Below are 19,325 nucleotides of genomic sequence, written 5' to 3'. Positions count from 1 at the left end.
CCCCAAGTGAGGCATCTCCAGTTTCCTCTGCTTCAATTGTCCAGAAAGAATGGGGCTGTGGGCTGGCAGCAGCCCAGACACATAGCAGCTATTCCTGGGTGCAGTGGGGCCCAATGAGGGAGATCTGACCAGGAGCAGCTGTGTCCACAGAATTCTGCATCAATAGAACCACTAAACACAAGCCTCCATCATTTCACATCTAAATCATTACAGTAATCTCCTAGCTACCCTTCTGCTGCCTTTTTGCTTCCTTCAATTCACTTTCCATACTTAATATAGAATTATTATTCTAAAACTTGAAACTAACTTCATCATTTTCTAGCTAAAATATGTAAGCTAGAAATTTTCCCTATAGTACTTAGCATTAAGCCTTAACACAATTATGAGACCCTTCTTGAACTTCTCTGTTCCTATCTCTTGAAATTCATAATTTACTATTTTCCCTTTATAAGATGTGTCCAACATGTTACATAGCACACAGCAGACATTCAGAAATAATTTTTGAATAAATAGTTGATTTAACAACCACAGGAATATTTAATTTGTTATGATTTCTGCAGTCTTATATTCACCTTCTGACCTTTGGAATATATTCCATTGCCTAGCACCACTGTTACTCTCCCTGACTGTTCATTCTTCTGCTTCTGTTTTATCCTTTGCATCCCATTTTCATGTCTTTTCATCCTTAATTTTTTTTCTGACCCACCAAGGTCTTTGTTGTGTGTCTTTCAAACAAGACCAGTTATAACACTGTGATATAGTTTTCTGTTGCCTTTTGGTGGTCTCTCTGTTAAGGTATCACTCAGGTTTTTATTTATCCACCATTGAAGCCCCAACAACAATTAAGGTGCTGGATACAATCCTTGGATTCAAAATGTTTGTTTAATTAATGAAGGCTGGAAGAAATGAATGGAATATGTTTATTCTGAAAGTGCAAAATTTGTGTGGATGAAGCTACATATTCCATAAACTGCTTTTCATGATGCAATATTACCAAGAAGCAAACTTATTAATGGAGAAATATAGCAAAGACAGGCTACATTCATAGTGTGATGAAATCTTTCTAAGAGCAGGAAGAATATCAATGTAAACTATTTCTTCATATAATGACACACTCAGTTTCAGTAATTTTTTTTTATTCCTAGCTTAATCAGTAACAAAAAGAAATTGTGGTTTCCAGAAAATATATAAATAAAAGTAACATATAAAGGTAGAAAAATTTTCCTAGACTCAAGTACTACTTTTTTTATTTATTTTATTAAATGTATTCATCTTTACACTTATATTTGGTCATGTGGTAATTATTGTAAACACCATATTATTCCACTTATTCAAACTCTTGTTTTCAAGTAAGCAGACACATAATGAGTATGAATTTCATTTTCTTTCTTTCTTTTTTTTTTAATGACTGTACTGCAGCATATGGAAGTTCCCTGATCAGGGATTGAGTCCCAGCCACAGCTATTACATTCACTGCAGCCATGGCAATGCCTGATCCTTTAATCCACTGCACTAGGCTGGGGATAGAACCCATGTCTCCACACTGACCCTGAGCCACCACAGTCAGATTCTTAACCCACTGTGCCACAGTGGCAACTCCAATATAATTGTTCAATATGTTAAATTTCATGATAAAATATTACTTTAATACATTTAGTCTAATGAAATTCCTCTTTCTGATGGATTTTTCAATATAAGAGTGTCACATGGACAATAAAAAATGAAGCTAAGGACATTTGGAATCATGACATAATATTCACTATTCATCCATGAAAGATTAAAAGGTCCATGTCTTTCATATTCCTAAAGGAGTTTCATAACGCAATATTATAGAAAATATCTAACCATCAATCATGATATTTAAAAATGGGCAGATTTACTTATAAAATTATTCAGATTTTAGTAATGTGTAATAAACCAACTCTATAATAGTATATATGCTAGTATATATTACTATACAGTGCAAAACATTATATATATTAAGAATAAAAAGGAAATTATTTCATCATATGCTGGGGCCAGCTCAGCAGGATGGGGCTGAAGAACAGGGGTGCTGTGGAACTTAAGGAAAAATAGTTAACACAAAACAAGACACAGAGACATTTATCTTAAGTAGAGGTGGGAGCCAGGGAACTCAAGGTCTCAGGGACCAAGAGCGCCCTGCCTCAAGAAACCACACTGCTTTTATTCTGAGATCAAGTGAGGAGTCGCTATGGGTGGTTGATACAGGGTTTGTTTACTATTATATAAGTTCTTTTACTATTTAGAAAGCCACTTAGGTGGTAAAGGGTTAAGCTCTTACTCTGACCTCTAGGCATATAACAGTTCTTAAGCTTAAGTCACTTATGCCTTTAGGTCTTTGCTCTTAAGCTTAAGTCATTTACCAGCACTGTGACTGTTTCTCCAAGAAGGAAGATGGGATAAAGTAAGGCAAGAAGATGGGATAAAGTAAAGAAGGACAAGATGGAGTTTTCAAGGAAACATGTCTTGCAACATCTCCCCCTTTTTGTTTTTGTGGGAAGACAAAAATAGGTCTTGCAACTTTTTTCATTTCTTCTTGAATTATTCACTTAGACAGAACACAGTCCAAGTTAAGTCTCAGAGTTCAAGTTTTAAGTCTCACGTGGAACTCCTCGGGCTTCTGCTGTGCATAGACTGACCAGCTTCCACAGGTGGCCAGAGCAGGGCTTAGCACTCTGATGATGAAGAGAGTCTCTGGAACTTGACCATGAAGAGATTCTTGAGGTGCTGTGTCCGTGTCAGCAGCGGATGCTTCACTCTGATGTGATGGATCCATGGGGCAATACCCGCAACCATTATAGCAGTTGGGCTTGCTATGCGACTCTCAGTTTACAAATGTTAATAAATAACCACAAAGAATGTATCAAAGCCCATATCCCTACACTGACTACCTGAGTTAAAAATCTACCTTAATTCCCCCCCTTTGAGTTGGAGACTCTAACTGTGGGAAAAGGTGCGACGACCGCTCTAACTTCTTCCTGCTGAAAAGGGGCGTCGTTAGGGAAAGCAGTTAGGTCTCCACTCATGGAATGGTCAAGTGGGCTTTGATAACATTGCTTTGGATACCTCAAAGAAATATTTTCACCAGGAGGAGGAAGTCAGCTGGTTCCACAGGGCAGCTCCAAAAGCTGGAGCTGGATTGGACAGCTCATGAATCTACTGATGAAGATCTAGCAGGGAATCAGACACATTCTGTGAACAATCAGGAATACAACATTTAGATTTTATAATAGCACAGGTAACTCATGATTCTTCTGATTTCTCTAGCTGGTTATGAAACATTCGTATGCCTTGGTCAGCATGCAATGGAAAGCTACCTTATGTCCTTTTGAACAGTATGATTTATGGCATCACCTTCAAGTTAACTTACTCAAATATATTCTGAACAGTCCCCACCATGTTCAAAATTCTCTTCTCAATGTCCACTTGCCACACACCTTGTATCGCTTTCTATATCCGTCTTAGTCTGTCCCTTATTTTCCAAGCAGAGCAATCAGCTGAAGACAGACTATCTTTCTTTTGCCTTAATGAGATGCAATTCCATTCCTCATTCCTTCTATATTGAAAGCACAACTCATCCTACTTTTCTAAAGCAACCACGGACTGACCTTTATAATTTCTAAAAACAAGTTTTTCTTACAGAGACCATCTCAGGTGGCACTGATCATATTGTTTCATCATTCTAAAGACCTTTAGTTTCTGTTTAGTAACTAATGTTTCAGTGTATCATTTGACTTCTGTTGAACCTATGTATATTATATTATACCTAATGTTGACAACTGTAACAATGTGTATGTAGTTACCTTCCATATTTTAAGAATTTCTAAAAGAGGAGTTGGACTCTGAAACAATCAGAAAGTTATTGAGAAAAGAAAATGGATTCCCAGTCACAACTCAAAGGTTGTGTAAAGAATTTTGTAACCGGCTTGCCAGAAATATAAATGTGGCAGATTCATGAGGGAGGAGCCCAGGATTGGAGAGGAGGACTGAAAAGTGGCTCTGTATTCCTACATTTAGAGTCACCCAGGGCTGAGTGGTGATAAGGGCAGGAGCCATTATAGAAATGTTCCATCAGTCTTGATCCTGGGCTTGAGGGGTCAACCACAGAGACCTTTGTCTTCAGGGGCAATCCCTCTTCCAGTGATCTGAGTCTTGGGGCATTCCCATTTAAAGGGTCCCTCTTTTCCTCAGAGGAAACAGACTCTGGGCCTAGTCCTCTCACCTTGGAAACTCCCAGGTTGACTCCCTGTAGCACCATAACTAGAGCCTCAGCCTTTTCTCAGTCTCTCTTCTTGTTCTCCTTTCCTTCTTCCTGGCCCTGATTATAACATACTCTGAGGAGGTGCTCCAGACCCTGATCAGGGCCAAAAGCCAATTTTTGGAGCTTTCTCCATATATCTGGCACCAACTCAGCTATGAATTTATCCTAAGAATTATTTGGCACTCCATTGTTTCTGGGTTCCTTTGTATGTTTTCTCAATGCCCTTCTGAGTCTTGCTAAGAAAGCTGATGGACTCTTTTGTTAAACCTTCAATAGTTTTTAATGGGTTTTACTCATGAGGCTTTTAATCCCTGTACTATACAAGTAAAATGATTTCTATGCTAGTTGTGAGAATACTCACTGCGATGGAGAGCTAGGTTTCAGCTTCTCGGGTTAGATGTTTGATTTGACCTCAAGTGGGAAGATGAGCTCTTATCATCCTCCTTCTGGGGTCTGGAGTCAAGGGATGCTTCACAAGCTTGCTCATGATATGGTTAGATTCTTCTATATGGCCCTTCTCTAACTATTCTTGGACAAGATCACTTAAAACCTTTAATTTTCTGAAGAAAGAGGCCAATGCTCAACCCAAACTGGTTTTTCTGTAGTCCATTTCAGTCGAATAGGTTCAGGAGAAACATAATTATTTTTACAAGCAGTGGCCGCTAATGAAAAGGCCGATATCCCAAACCAGATTTGTCCCTTTTAATCTCAGATTCAATAGGTTCCACTCTCCCTTGATGATGTCTTCCTAATCCCAATCCGGGAATGTAACCCTGTTTCTGCAACATTTTTCGGCTTTGATGACTATATTGATCTACTGGTGGTAAGTAAATTTCTGCATGCCACTGTTGTAATAAATCTCTCCCCCATAGATTGATAGGGAGTTGAGCAACATAAGGTTTCAATCTAGCTGGCTGCCCATCTGGTCCTTCACATTTAAGCCATTGGGCACTCTTTTTGAGACCCTCTGCTTTTCCTAACCCAGTGACTTCAATATCAGCTGGCTGAAGAGGCCAGGTGTCTGGCCAATGTAAATGGCTAATGATTGAAACATCAGCACCAGTATCAATCAATCCTCTAAAAGACTTCCCATTTATGATAACTTGACAAGTGGGTCGTTCCTCTAGGACCTTTTCTGATAAAAACACTCCTGCCCCTCCTGTGGTATTGAATCTCTTCTGTCTAAAATTATTCCTGTCTTTTTTCTTCTGGACTCTAGGTAAAATTAAGATTTGAGCAATCCGATCCCCTTTTTTAATTTTCCAAGGAATCGCAGTGGAAACCATCACTTGTACTTTATCATCCCCGATATTATCCAATATCCTGGTATGAACTCGGATTCCTTGTTCTGTTAGCTCTGCCCTTCCTATTATCAATCCTATTGTATCTGATGGTAATGGATTTTCCAATTTGGTTGTAATAGAAGTAGGAGTTTCACTAGGAAGGAGAATTAAATCCTGTACACTAGGGAGATCTACTGTGATGTCAAACTCTGGTGCAGAGCGTAGTTCCAGGGAGTCTGGCTCTTGTTCTGAATGGGGCATGCTTCCTTGATTGATGGGGCTGGAAGCTTGCCCCGAGGGTAGTTTCCCAACAAGGGGGTTCCATCTTTATGAAAGATGGACCAGCACTGGTTAGCCCAGTGATTTCCTTTATTACATCTTGGACATAGTCTGGGCTGTTTACTATTGTTACTAGAAGGTGCTGAAGCTCTGTGAAAGAAAGGTCGGGCTCGTGGAAGAGCGCGACATTGTTTTTTAATATGTCCTGTCTTGCCACAATTAAAACATTTTCCTGAAAATTTGTCTTTAACTTTTAAATTAGCCATTGCTTGGGCTAGCATTGAGGCCTTAAAAGACTCCATCCCCACTCCCTGACAGGCTTTAATATATTCGGCTATGTTAGCTTTTCCTTTTAAAAATCCTATGGCCTTTTTGCAATCAGTGTTTGCGTTTTCATATGCTAACAATTGAAAAATAGTATCAGACACCTCAGAGTTAGTAACTTGTCGTTTTAATGCCTCTTGTAAACGAGCTAGAAATTCAGTATAAGGTTCCTTAGGGCCTTGTAGGATCTTTTGAAAAGAAGTATTTATTTGACCCGTAGATTCAATTTTATCCCATGCTGTTAAGCAACATTGTCTAATCTGTTCAATAGCCAAATCATTCATTCTTAATTGATCTTGAAGATTACTCCAAGGACCAATCCCTAACAATTGTTCCATTGTAATTGGAAGATTTCGAACCTGATTATGATTAGCAGTAATTTGGGCATGATCTTGCCACCAAGACTTAAATTGTAAATATTCACTAGGTGATAGCACAGCAGGGTTAAGCTATGCCAATCAGCAGGAATCATACGATTTCCTTCAGCTACTCCCTGCAGGATTCCTTTTGTAAAGGGAGAATTAACACCATAGTTTTGAACTGCCTGTTTTAATTCTTTAAGTATTTTAAAAGGAAAGGGCTCATGAATGAACTTGTAAACTCCATCAGGGTTGGCGGGATCAATGCCTGGAGCCACTGTCTCCCTGACAGTTACTGGAAAGGCTAAGTGTATGGCATCCAAATCGCCTTCCCTTTGAGCCTGTAAAATTCCCTGTTGAATGGATGATAGGTGGTATTCAGGGATAGCGCTCATTTTCTTTACAACCCTGGAAGTAGAGGCTTGATGAGTCCTCATCACCTTACTCCTAATAGGAGGTGATTGAGGAATATCAGAATCAACAATTGGAGCTGAAGGCTCAGGAGCCAGATATTCTCTATGATAATTTTGTTCAGGGACTGCATATTTAGATTCTTCCAACAAAGGTGTAAACTCCCCTTCTTCCTCTAAGTCCTCAGTGGTCTCTGGAAGTTCTAAAACTGATTTAATTAAGTTCCAAGTACTCCAAATGGACACAGGAATTTGAATGCCCTCATCATGCAATATCCTAAGTTCCATTCCTATCGTTTCCCATATCTTTAAATATAACATTTCTGATGTAAAAAGCCAATCACAATGTTTCTCAATAGTCTGAAAAAGTTTCAAAAGCTTACTTTCACTTGTTTTTGCACCCCCCTTTTTAAGGAGTTGTCCAAACAAACAAATGTAAGGATTATAGTTTCCCATTTTACCCCGTAAATACCTGAGAGAGGGAACTTATCTGCAGGATTTCTTTAGCGTGGCCACACAAAATTCCTCTCTCCTCAGGGCTCCACAGCACTTCCAGTGAATAAAATTTCCCCTGTAGTCGCGATCCTTCCTTCCTCGTGCCTTCCTGTTTGTGAGCCTGCCCCACGTTGGGCGCCACTTGCCGGGGCCAGCTCAGCAGGATGGGGCTGAAGAACAGGGGTGCTGTGGAACTTAAGGAAAAATAGTTAACACAAAACAAGACACAGAGACATTTATCTTAAGTAAAGGTGGGAGCCAGGGAACTCAAGGTCTCAGGGACCAAGAGCGCCCTGCCTCAAGAAACCACACTGCTTTTATTCTGAGATCAAGTGAGGAGTCGCTATGGGTGGTTGATACAGGGTTTGTTTACTATTATATAAGTTCTTTTACTATTTAGAAAGCCACTTAGGTGGTAAAGGGTTAAGCTCTTACTCTGACCTCTAGGCATATAACAGTTCTTAAGCTTAAGTCACTTATGCCTTTAGGTCTTTGCTCTTAAGCTTAAGTCATTTACCAGCACTGTGACTGTTTCTCCAAGAAGGAAGATGGGATAAAGTAAGGCAAGAAGATGGGATAAAGTAAAGAAGGACAAGATGGAGTTTTCAAGGAAACATGTCTTGCAACAATCATATGATGATACACATGTAATAAGTTACATTATTTATTAAATATATATGTCTATATATGTGTGTGTGTGTGTCCGTGTGTGTATATATAAAGTCCAGCACAGTCCCATAGTCCATTTATATGAATAGTGACTATTCTAATTATGTTTCCTTTTGTCATCATTTCCTGATAGTGTGTTATAGCAGTTAAGATAATAGTCTGAGTGATCAGTTATATTCTAATTATTCATTCTTCAATATTTCTGCTTTGGAACTTACTCATTTCTGTTTCTTGCCTCAGCTGTTAAGGGTGATAACAGCTGTTCATACCCACCTTTTTGGATTGTTACAGAGATTATTACTAAACACTGGTGTATTTGTTTATTGCCTTTATGTCATTTTATTAGAATAAAAAATTTGAATCCATATAAATTGATGAATTTAGTGTTAGTAGAGCCCCAATTTGATAGAATTTTCCAAATATTTAAAGAATAGTCCTGATATAGTCCCCCCTTGCCCTATTTTCTTTCACCCATTTCAAATCCCCTTCTTACAGAATCTGTTCTTTGCAGGATTTTTTTATCACATAGGTATTATTTTCTAAGATTAGCATAAATTTCATTATGACCCTTTTCTCTCTTTAATCAAATTTGTGCTCTAGGCACATTTATCTTTGACTTGAAATATATTTACCACTATAGAATTTCCTAATAGCAATTTTCATCTGGGCATTTCTAAAGGTATGGGTTAAGGGATTTAACATAGGAGTTATCATAGTGTAGAATACAGCAACTGCCTTATCAATAGGTAAAGTAGCTGATGGTTACAAGTATACAAATATTCAGGGCACCAAGAATAGGACAACTGCTGTGATGTTGGAGACACAAGCAGAGAGGGCTTTGTCTCTAGGCTCCAAGCTTTGGGTCCATAGAGAGTGAAGGATGAACCCCTAGGAGCTGTCCAAGAGAAGGAAGTTTATCAGGCAGATAAATCCACTCTTGTCAGCAACAAAGAGCCCTAGAGTATGTGAATCAGTGCAGGCAAGATTGAGCAAAGGATTCAGATCACACATAAAGGGATCTATGACATTAGTACCACAGAAGGGTAATCCAAAGATGAAGAATATCTGTATGAATCCATGAAGAAAGCCTCCTATCCAAGAAACTCCTAATAACAGGCCACACAGGCACCAACGATGGTTGCATAATGCAAGGGCTTACAGATAGCCACATAGTGGTCATAGGCCATCACATTGAGCAGGATGACATCAACACCTCCTAAGAAATGTTCCCAAAATATTTGGATCACGCATCCATTGAAAGTGCTTGTTTTCTTTTCATAGAGAGAGTCTACAATCTGTTTAGGAGTATTGACACAGGAATAGCAAGCATCAATGAAAGTGAAGAGCCAGGAAATAATACATGGGGGAACACATTAATGGGCTGGTAGTGATGGTGACCATGGTGAGCATATTTCCTCCCATAGAGACAGTGTAGATGACCAAGAACACAGCAAATATATGACTTTCTGCATCTTTGGATTCTGTGTGAGTCCCAGTAGAATGAACTCAGTAACATTGTTCCTAGTCTCCATATAGTTCATGTTCTTATTAACCACATTACCTGAAAAAAGTGCTTTTTTTAGCTCAACCTTTGATTTATTAAGCCTTTCCATCTAATATATACAAAATGTCTATATTCTACTGGATTCTAAATTTTTTTAAGATTTTCCTTGAGATAAAACAAATGGTCTGATCTCTTGAAGATTGTTCAATTGTGAGTGTATGAGAAAATGTGAATAGGAGTGTAAATATGAGAATATAAATGTAAGAAAAGGATAATGTGAGTGTAAGGATAACAAGTATTTGAGAGAGAGATAATCTTTTGTATAAATCTATGGAAGAGTTTTGTGTGAATTGGATGAAGTGGGCTGAGGTTCAGTAGGGGAACAGAAGCCATATGATTAACTTTATCAATGTAGTTAAATGAAACAAGACATTGGTAATGGTAAAGTGGTGAAAATGAAGATGTTTCTTCCACCCAGTAACTTTATAATAGTTGATAAATATGCTTTTAACAATTGATTGTTATGGACATGGCATAATGGAAATCTGTGCATGGTGTTATTTCATCCATGTTGACCACAGTAAAGAATTTTGGAGACTAATGTTAATAGTAACACATATAATAATATTAACTAAAACTTAATTTAAATCAACTATACTTCAATGAAATTAGTTTTAATTAACTTGTTGAATACTAACTGCATTCTGTTTTTTTTTTTTTTCTCAGACATTTGGTTATTCCTCATTTTAAACCTAGGAGATGATTACCACTTTCATTTTTGCACTTGTTTTACACACTAGGGAGTAGAAGCAGAGTGAACTTAAGGATATTAACAAAATCAAGAAGCTAATAAAGGGAAGATATAGGATTAGTTAAAATTATACATCTTATCTTTATTTTACTTTAAACTCTTAAACTCTGTCCTATGTTGTTAGGTTAAAATAAACACTATTTAACTCGTCAACTCCTTTTTATATGACCATAAAAATTATGGTTGCTTAATAGTATTTCAGAGGCAAGTATGTATGAATCAATTTCATTGACAGACATATAAACACACGTAAACACTGACTCAAAAATATACACACAGTACAACATATGGCAATTTCCAATTTTGAATAACTATGTGGTACTGCTCTCATTGAAGGTCTATATTAATTTTTTATCTCCCTCACTCTAGTATCTTTCCTCGCCAGTTTTCCTACAAAGTATGAATCCACAGACTCTTCTGAAAAGTGTTGAAATGATGATCCCACTGGTTCAGCATATTTGAGAATCATAAAAAAATCAGATCATAAAATTGCCTTTCCCCACTCTCAACTTCTTCATCTGAGATACATTTCTTGGCACCTTACAACCTTGTTTCCTCTAATATCAAGTGAGAATAATTTTGTCCACTCAGGCTATTATGAGTATTATTGGAAGAAACATATAAACATAGCCACTACACTGCTGTAGACAAAGACTCTTCACTCATTTATATGAGTCTCTATGCATGTAGGAGTAGGAAGAACTGACACTTTCAGCAACAACACAGAAAAACATTTAACCATGCAATAAACTGTGGAAGAATCATCTACAATTTTACTTTCAAAGAAGCTACAGGAGTCCCATATTATAGATAAGTGTGGATCCCAGGAAAAGATTTTCATGTTGGACTAAAAAGGCTATGATTTATATCACTTAATATTAACATGTATATATTTTTGTGTGTGAAGTGTATTTAAATTTTATTTAAATTCTCATGATTAGTCTTAATTGTTTAAAATGTGTCTTTTGGCAAAAGAATGATATCTTGTGTTAGAGAGCTGGATCATACAAATTTCCTGATCTCTATGTTATATTGGTTCAATGATACTTATTAACTTGAAGAATGGGGGAGATGAAATGCACTACCAGTCTATTTGAAAAGTGTTGAAAATCATGGTTATTATATACATAAAGTAATAATCTTTAACAAGCATCAGCACTATTGAAAAACTTACCTCCTGGCCTTCGGTGATATTAATGATATTTGAAAGTGTTCAAAATAATTCCATCTTCAAAATGACTTTCTTTGGAGATAAATCCCTTTCAGTATAGAAGATATGATGCAATAGGAAAGAGACCCTTCAGATAATTCAATATCATATCAACAATAGATACGGAAGCCTCACTGTCTAAATATTTCCCTTTAGCCTAAAGCTTCAAGTGGTTTTCAAATAAATCCTGGATGTTTAATTTAGAATGGATTCATTTCAAACACTGTGGACATATGATCTTCTGTAGATGGCTCTGGCCCCATAGGCAGGAGGTCGTATGTATGGTAGAAATGCATCCAAGTGGGTCATTCCATCCTTGATGCATTCTACTCTGGATGTGTAAACAAACAAACAACAGAAAAAGATATTTTCACATGCAGTGCATAGATATTTAAAGAGACTTCCATAAAGGCTTAAGAACTTTGTCTTACAGCTGCTATTTTCTCCTAGGAATTAATTATCTTCTTTGATGGAAAGGCTTTGTCTTAGAAGCAGGTTTTCTGGATAGACATGTTGGAAAAACACATATTCTTATGTTGGGAATTGTATTCCCTGCACTTGGGAATAAAACATGTCAGTCTCTTTCCTCTATATGAATCTGAGTATCTAACTTCAGTGTCCTGTGAATAGCAAGGATGGCATACTTCCAGTGTGAAGATCTGTGATGTAGTTAACCTGTGTACTCATGTCAAAGAGAGAATGTCTATCTTCTTATCAATACTAAACACTCATTCTGGAAACCTAGTGTTCATTGCTTGAGAGCTAGAACAGTGATTGGGTAAAATTAATGACAGTGATTTCAAAGTACTCAAATTTATTACCTGTTTTTCACATTCATCAGAGGCCTATGGAAGAAAAGGGAAATTCTAAAATGTTCTCAGTAAGTTATATCTGGTACTCTTTTAATGGTCAGTATAGTATATTTGGTGACATTAAACATGTGGAGAGATATCTGAACACAAAAATCTCATTCTAAAATTAAATGCAAGTAAAGTTCTACATTCTGGTCACTTTGTATTATTTATTTATTTATTCATTTACTTATTTATTTTAGAGCCTCACCCACAACATATGGACATCCACAGGCTAGTGGTTAAATTGGAGCTGTAGCCACCAGCCTATGCCACAGCCACAGCAATGCCAGGTATGAGCCATGTCTGCAACCTACACCACAGCTCATGGCAATGGCAGATCCTTAACCCACTGAGTGAGTCCAGGGATTGAACCTCTGTCCTCATGGATACTAGTCAGGTTCATCTCCAATGAGACACATTGGGAACTCCTATATTATTTATATTACTATTAATCATTGTAGGAGGTATGCAGTGATAGATTATTGAAGTTTTAGGGTTTCTTTCCTTGATGACTAAAGATGTTGAGCACTATTTAAAGTATTGTTGTTGGTGTATTTTGGGTGGGAGGGAGTTTCCTTTCATGTTCTGTGTAACATTTAAAAATAAGAGTTCTGTAGTTCCCATTGTAATTCAGTGGGTTAACAACCCAACACAATGTCCATGAGGATGCAGATTCAATTCCTGGTCTTGCTCAGTGGGTTAAGGATCTGGCATTGCTCTAAGTAAGCTGTGACTTAGGTCTCAAATACTGCTTTGATATAGCATTGTTGTGGCTGTGTCATAGGCCAGCAGCTAGAGCTCTGAATTGACCTTTCACCTGGGAACTTCCATATGCCACAGGCATGGATGTGAAATAAAAAAAAAGTATTAAAAAAAGAGTTTTGAATTCCTTATTACTATTTAGTAAATGATATTTATGTACTCAAGTTATACATATTTCATCATATATATGCTATGTAATAAATATTATGTATAAATTTAAGTATATATAATATATGTATTTTTGTGTTATATATTTATATTTTTTGGCCTTGGATTTCCTTTTAATTTTTTTAAATGGTGATATCTATCAGCAAGGGAGCATAACAGGTTTCAATTTTTTACTCTTATGTTTCATGCTGAGTCTAATGTAATAAATACTGATCTACATAAACATTCAAATGTTTATTGTAGAATTTTTATAGATGTACATTTAACATCTAGTTCTCTAACTCATTTTGGATTTGTTTTTGTGAATAGAGTAGTGTTGTGGGTCAGTCTCTGTTAATAATCTAAATTTCTCTGAATTTCCTATCTTAGTCTGTTATGCTCTAGGAAATATTTTCCATTCTTGCTTCTTCCTATGTCTAGAGTTGCATTATGATAATTGTTCTATGTAGATTTATGTGATCAAATGGCTCAATATATTTTCCATCCTCAAATTTATTGGAGGCATCGTTACATATTGAGTAATGCCAGAGATGATAATCTTACAGAATAACAGTGATAACAGCTAGTAACATTAATAAAGTCATGAGTAGAGTTTTATGCTGTAAGCTTCCAGAGCCAACTGAACTCCCCAAAGATCAGCAAAGCTAGGAAGTAAATCTCTTAATCCAGGAATCTGATTTATTGTGGGGATCAATAAATGTTTTGTATTGTAGGATTTTTATAAAATGAAAACACAATATTCAGTGTGGATTATAGCAAAGATGCTCCTTTGAGATTCTCTAAGGATATTGAGAGCCATACAATTTTGTAACACAGGTCTTCTCATCATAGAGACCTCAGAATTCAGTACCTTAATAACCTAGATCTGTCATTTAAGGATGTTTATGTGAATTCTGTCAAGGCCTAGATATGGGTAATTACATCTTCCCATCCTACTGAAAGTGCAAAAAAAGCTGCTAAATTATTATACAAATGAAATACAGATATCTTTGTCCATTGGGCAAAAGAACAAACAGTCAAGAAAATGTTGTAAATAATCATATAGGTCATGTCTGGAAACTTGGGCTAACTCTCTACTTCTGATGTCATCTTCTTCCATCCTGTTATGGGTTTTTCTTTTCTGTTAGAGCATCAGTTTAAGGATAACTTGAGGTCAGCAATTTTATCTATAACCTTGTTCAGTGCAGAGGCCCTATTTAGGTGGGATATAAAATTCCAAGAGTCAATTCCCTTTGTATTGCTGCACATGAGCTAGATAAAGAACCTGATAAGGACCCTTCCACTTAGGTTTAAAGGTCTTTTAAGTGTTGCCTTTTCCAGATTCACTGCCTCCTAGTATTAAGTCATAGGGCACTGGTCTTCATTTAAAGATAAATTACAGTAATAAGCTTTGGAAATAAGATAAATGTCCTAGTAACTATTCAATTAAACCCTGGAAGTGATGTGATTTATCCCCCTTTAATAATATAGGTCCATATAATCCTTCATCCAATCTCAGTATCTCCATGATATTTCAATGGAAGACAAATTATGTTAGCTAAAAGTGTTGGGGATTGAGAAGGAACAAAGAAAAGACCTTAGACTAGGGTAAAAAATAAGCACCATTAATTTTAGTGTATTGAGTTTTACTTTTTCTATTTGCTCCTGGGGTAATAAGCACAACGGGAATGCTGCACAATCAGCCAAATATTACAAATAAAATAAATTCTCCAGTAAAACAAATTCCTCTATCACTATGTAGTTCTATGTTCCAATGAGAATCACTCTAAATCAATCTCCCTACTGATTTCAGTGTGGACTTTCAGCATGGGAATATCTCAACCCAATGTGAAAACATACAAATTATAACAAAATTGTATTGATAACCATGAGATGGTGGCATTTGTGTAAAATCAATCTGAAAAATTTCAAAATGACCTGTGTGTGTTGGAAAGTTTCCATGAGAACTTTTTTTCCACAGATTATAATTTGGACAAGTAGTGCATCTTAATATATACTTCTAAGCTATTGTAAAATAAGGCTTCATAAAGTATGTTTTATTCATTATTCCATCCTATATGATTTTAAATGTTAACCCATAAACATATTGCAAAATAAAGTATCAAGCTCCAAATGGAAGGATAGGCTTCCATTTGGGCCTTTCCACAGCGCTTTGTTGGAGCTGAATCTTCTGGCTTTCTCAGTCCAGGTGTTTTTTGTTGTTTGTTTGTTTGTTTGTTTTCTGGAGCTGTTCCTTGAAACTTTAACAATAAATATGTCAGTAAATTGACTGAGAGGCTGAAATGGAAAGGCAATGGTTATTTGATTGTTATTAGTTTAGTGCCTAAATAGGTACATTAGAAATATATACCATTTGCAATGAAGTATTACTCTGAGGGAGATTAATACTTCATTGATTTTGATAGGGTTTGAGACAGAAAATGTGGCTCCTATATCTACTGGGGCTTTAATTCTCTTTGAATTTTCATTTCTACTTCTCCCAAGGTATTATAAGGATAAGAGGAGTTTCACACTGTTCTCCTAGAGCCTTGCCTATTCTTGTTTAGCTTGATATTCTGGTATGAAATCCAGGGCAAAAAAATTTTTTTTTTCATTTTTTTCAATTCCTTATCTGATGACATAATGACCTAATTTTTCTTACAGTAAAACAAATGCTAGGTTCCTTTATCAGTCATTGATTGAACTGATCCTGATTACTTAATTGGCTCAATTGAAGTTTTTTCATGTTTATAGATGAATCTCTCTCCTTTGTGATGGTTTTTGAAAGATGACAGACGACTGTGATGAAGGACATTTTCCATAATAAGAACCAACCTAAATTGTGTCTTTTAATTTGAGTAGCCAATCCCTAATATTTGCCTTCTAAAAGGACAGAGCTAAGAAAATGACGATGTTAGTGGAAGACAGTAATTTGAGTATTATGCCAGATTATTATTTAAATTTTCTTGAACATCTCATCATAATTCAGAATTGATCAATCTTGTATTTGTTTGCAGTACTGAATATTTGTCCAGTCTACAGTTTCTGGAAAGAATTCCAGGATAAGTCTGAGTAATTTATGTGCTAATTCATTGAATTCAGCTTGAGTCTGTGGTCTGTGTAGATCCAAATAATTTAAGGGGTTTCTCCATCCTTCTTTCACTATTTGTTCTTTTGCTTTACATTGAGAAACTAATAGCTGTTCTAAATGACCTAGATCTGAATATCTATGCTCATAGGTTTGGATGGTACACTCAAATTCCTTAGAAAATACAAGTAGGTGTTGATTAGGATCAGTAAGCTCCTTAGCTAAAGCTCTACATTTTACTGGAGTCCAAGGTGTGCATATTAGCAGGGAAGAAGAGTTTCCCTCTTCTAGTAATAGGTTTCTCCTTAAAAAGAGCTATTATTTCTGATTTTATGTCTCCCTTTAATTAAGGAAGGTGTGCAGCAAGATTTGGGTGTGATGAAGAGAGAAAGGGAGAGTATCTGTTTTAGGCAGTTCAGATAATAGAGGATATAAAGGAGGAACAGAGGAAGAGATAGGCTTAACACGAGCAGCATTTTAAAACTCCCACACCATTTCAAATTTTTTGCTAGTTTTTTTACAAAGTAGTTACTTTATCATTTATTCTGTTAGAAGTTTCTAAATACCAACCAAAACAAGCATTCTGTTCAGTCTGATTTTATGGCTGACTTTCTCTAGCTATACACACACACACACACACACATACACAAACACACACTAGTTTTGGAATGCTAAAGGAACGCTTGTTTGGCCACTTTAGTATTAGAGCTCCTATAGTATAGTTTCCACAATCAAGCAAATATTTGCAAGTATAAATTTCATATGTAGTGCACATGGACCTGGCTTTAGTGTTAGTTGAAAATTGGCATTCTGTCCTTCCTTTCTATTTTATTTTGAGATATTTGTTCCCCATTCTGAGGTCTGTTTGTCAAGATGTTGTGATGGGCCAAGTGCAGTTTGTGAGCTTCATTCCTTTAGGAGTCACCCTGGAATTAACTTTCTAAGGTGTCTTATTTTTTACCCTTCAGTAGTCTAAGACTACATTGGATGATCAGATCATGGAGTAGCCAGCTCTTCTGTGTGTCGCTGGCTGAGCACATGCCTCATTAAAAAGGTTGGGTTTCACTGTTGGACTCCTGAAATGTATGAGGTCTTGCCTCTACCATTCTCAAGTTCCTCACAAGTCTAAGAAAGCTGTTAGCAGCCTTCAAATGTCCCTTCTTCAGAGCTGAAAGCACTCATGAGAGAGCTTCACTTTTATTCTGACAAATTCTACCAAAATAGCCAGTTCAATGAAAAATGGCAGGCCACCTAATTACCAAGTCCAGCCCTACACATTGAGCAAATTATTCCCAGTATCTTTCAAATGAATATAAACCAGCTACCTCTTTTTAAACTAGGCTTCAAGGAAAACATATTCCTCCAGAGATGAGTTAATGCCACCAAACAAACAAACTAAAAAACCTCATAAACACCAGCCAGTAACAGGTGATCCAAGTCCTGGGAGAGACTGACCCAAACTGAGGAGCTGAACACACAGAGGTGCAGGATGGGCCCAATAAGCCTCTGCTGGAATCAAGGTCTAGGTACACAGAGAGTTCATGAAAAGGAGAGGCGTCTGCTCTGAGCCCCTTTCTTGGTCACCAAAACAGTTGTCCGGACAAAAAATGAAACTGCACATTTAAAATTGAGAATTATGAATTATTCAGTGGCCTTGAGGACTATAGCCTAAGATGCCAGACACTCAGATAGCTCTAGAGGACTGTTCCAAAGAGACAAGGAAGGATCCAAGATATATAGGAGTTTTATCTGGAAAAAAATTAACTATGTAGTCAAAATTAAAAGATTACTACCAGTAATAAGTTAATAATTTTAGTGATTTTTTAAATATGTGGAATGATGCAACAGTCTGAGGTTACTGAAATCATCCTTTGATATGCATTTCAAACATCTAGAGCCGGTATCCCATTTTTCCCCATCTCGAATTACCCCAGGGTGTACCAACAACTGCTACAGTGGCTGAGTGCTTTCCCACAACATCCTTTGTTTATTGAAATGGCAGGTGGCATTCTTTGTCTACAAACATCAGTATAATCAATATATAATTTGTTTGGAGTATATTTTTATTAGCTTATTAAGAGACATTACCTGCATTCTATTGGCTTATAAGTGTATTATAGTTCCCATACTAAATCTGTGTTAAATAAAATATTGACAAAGAAAATCTCAACCTCTGAGTATAATTTGCCTTCCTCCAAACAAAATACTCATTGTAGAGAGATTTCTGGTACTTTAGATTTTTTATAATGCCTTAGAATTTTTGTTTCTGACTCTGAAATGTGTATATAATCTCTATATCATCTAATTAATCCCAAATGCAATTTATTTATCCACCTTTGAGATTAATTTGCTCATCTTTGCTTTGACATTTATTGAAAACAAGATCAGGTGCTCTAATTGTGTGGTCCATATGTTCATTCTACTTTTACATTATTTTAAGACCATATAAAATCTGTATCTACATCTATAATTTATGATGCATTGGAACAAGTCACTTAAATTTGTGGTATTGTAGATCACTAGCTAAAAGTAAATTACCAGATCATAAGCCATGACTAAGTGTATATTGTCAAAAAAGTGTTTAAAATACATGTACAACTTTACATTACTAACAGCAATATGAAATATTTCCATTCCTCATATCATTAGTCTGTTCTCCTAAATCTCTCTCTCTCTCTCTCTCTGCATGTGTGTGTATGTGTGTGTGTGTGTGTGTGTGTGTGTGTGTGTGTGTGTGTAGGACATAGTTCCAGAAAAAACCCTGATTCAAAAAGATGCATGCAGCCCAGTGCTTGTTGCAGCATTATTCACAATAACCAAGATGTAGTGGTAACCTAAGTGTCCATAT

General features: G+C 36.5%; 1 pseudogene; it reads right to left on the bottom strand.

Annotated features, from left to right (window-relative positions):
* Positions 1-8,707: 8,707 nt before the first annotated feature.
* LOC125112962 (olfactory receptor 4C46-like) lies at positions 8,708-10,381 on the bottom strand (annotated as a pseudogene).
* Positions 10,382-19,325: the final 8,944 nt, after the last annotated feature.

The sequence above is a fragment of the Phacochoerus africanus genome, chromosome 12 (assembly GCF_016906955.1).
Source record: "Phacochoerus africanus isolate WHEZ1 chromosome 12, ROS_Pafr_v1, whole genome shotgun sequence".
Taxonomy (NCBI): domain Eukaryota; kingdom Metazoa; phylum Chordata; class Mammalia; order Artiodactyla; family Suidae; genus Phacochoerus; species Phacochoerus africanus.
Note: the sequence above shows the minus strand (reverse complement) of the source record. Positions and strands in the feature narration are given on the sequence as shown.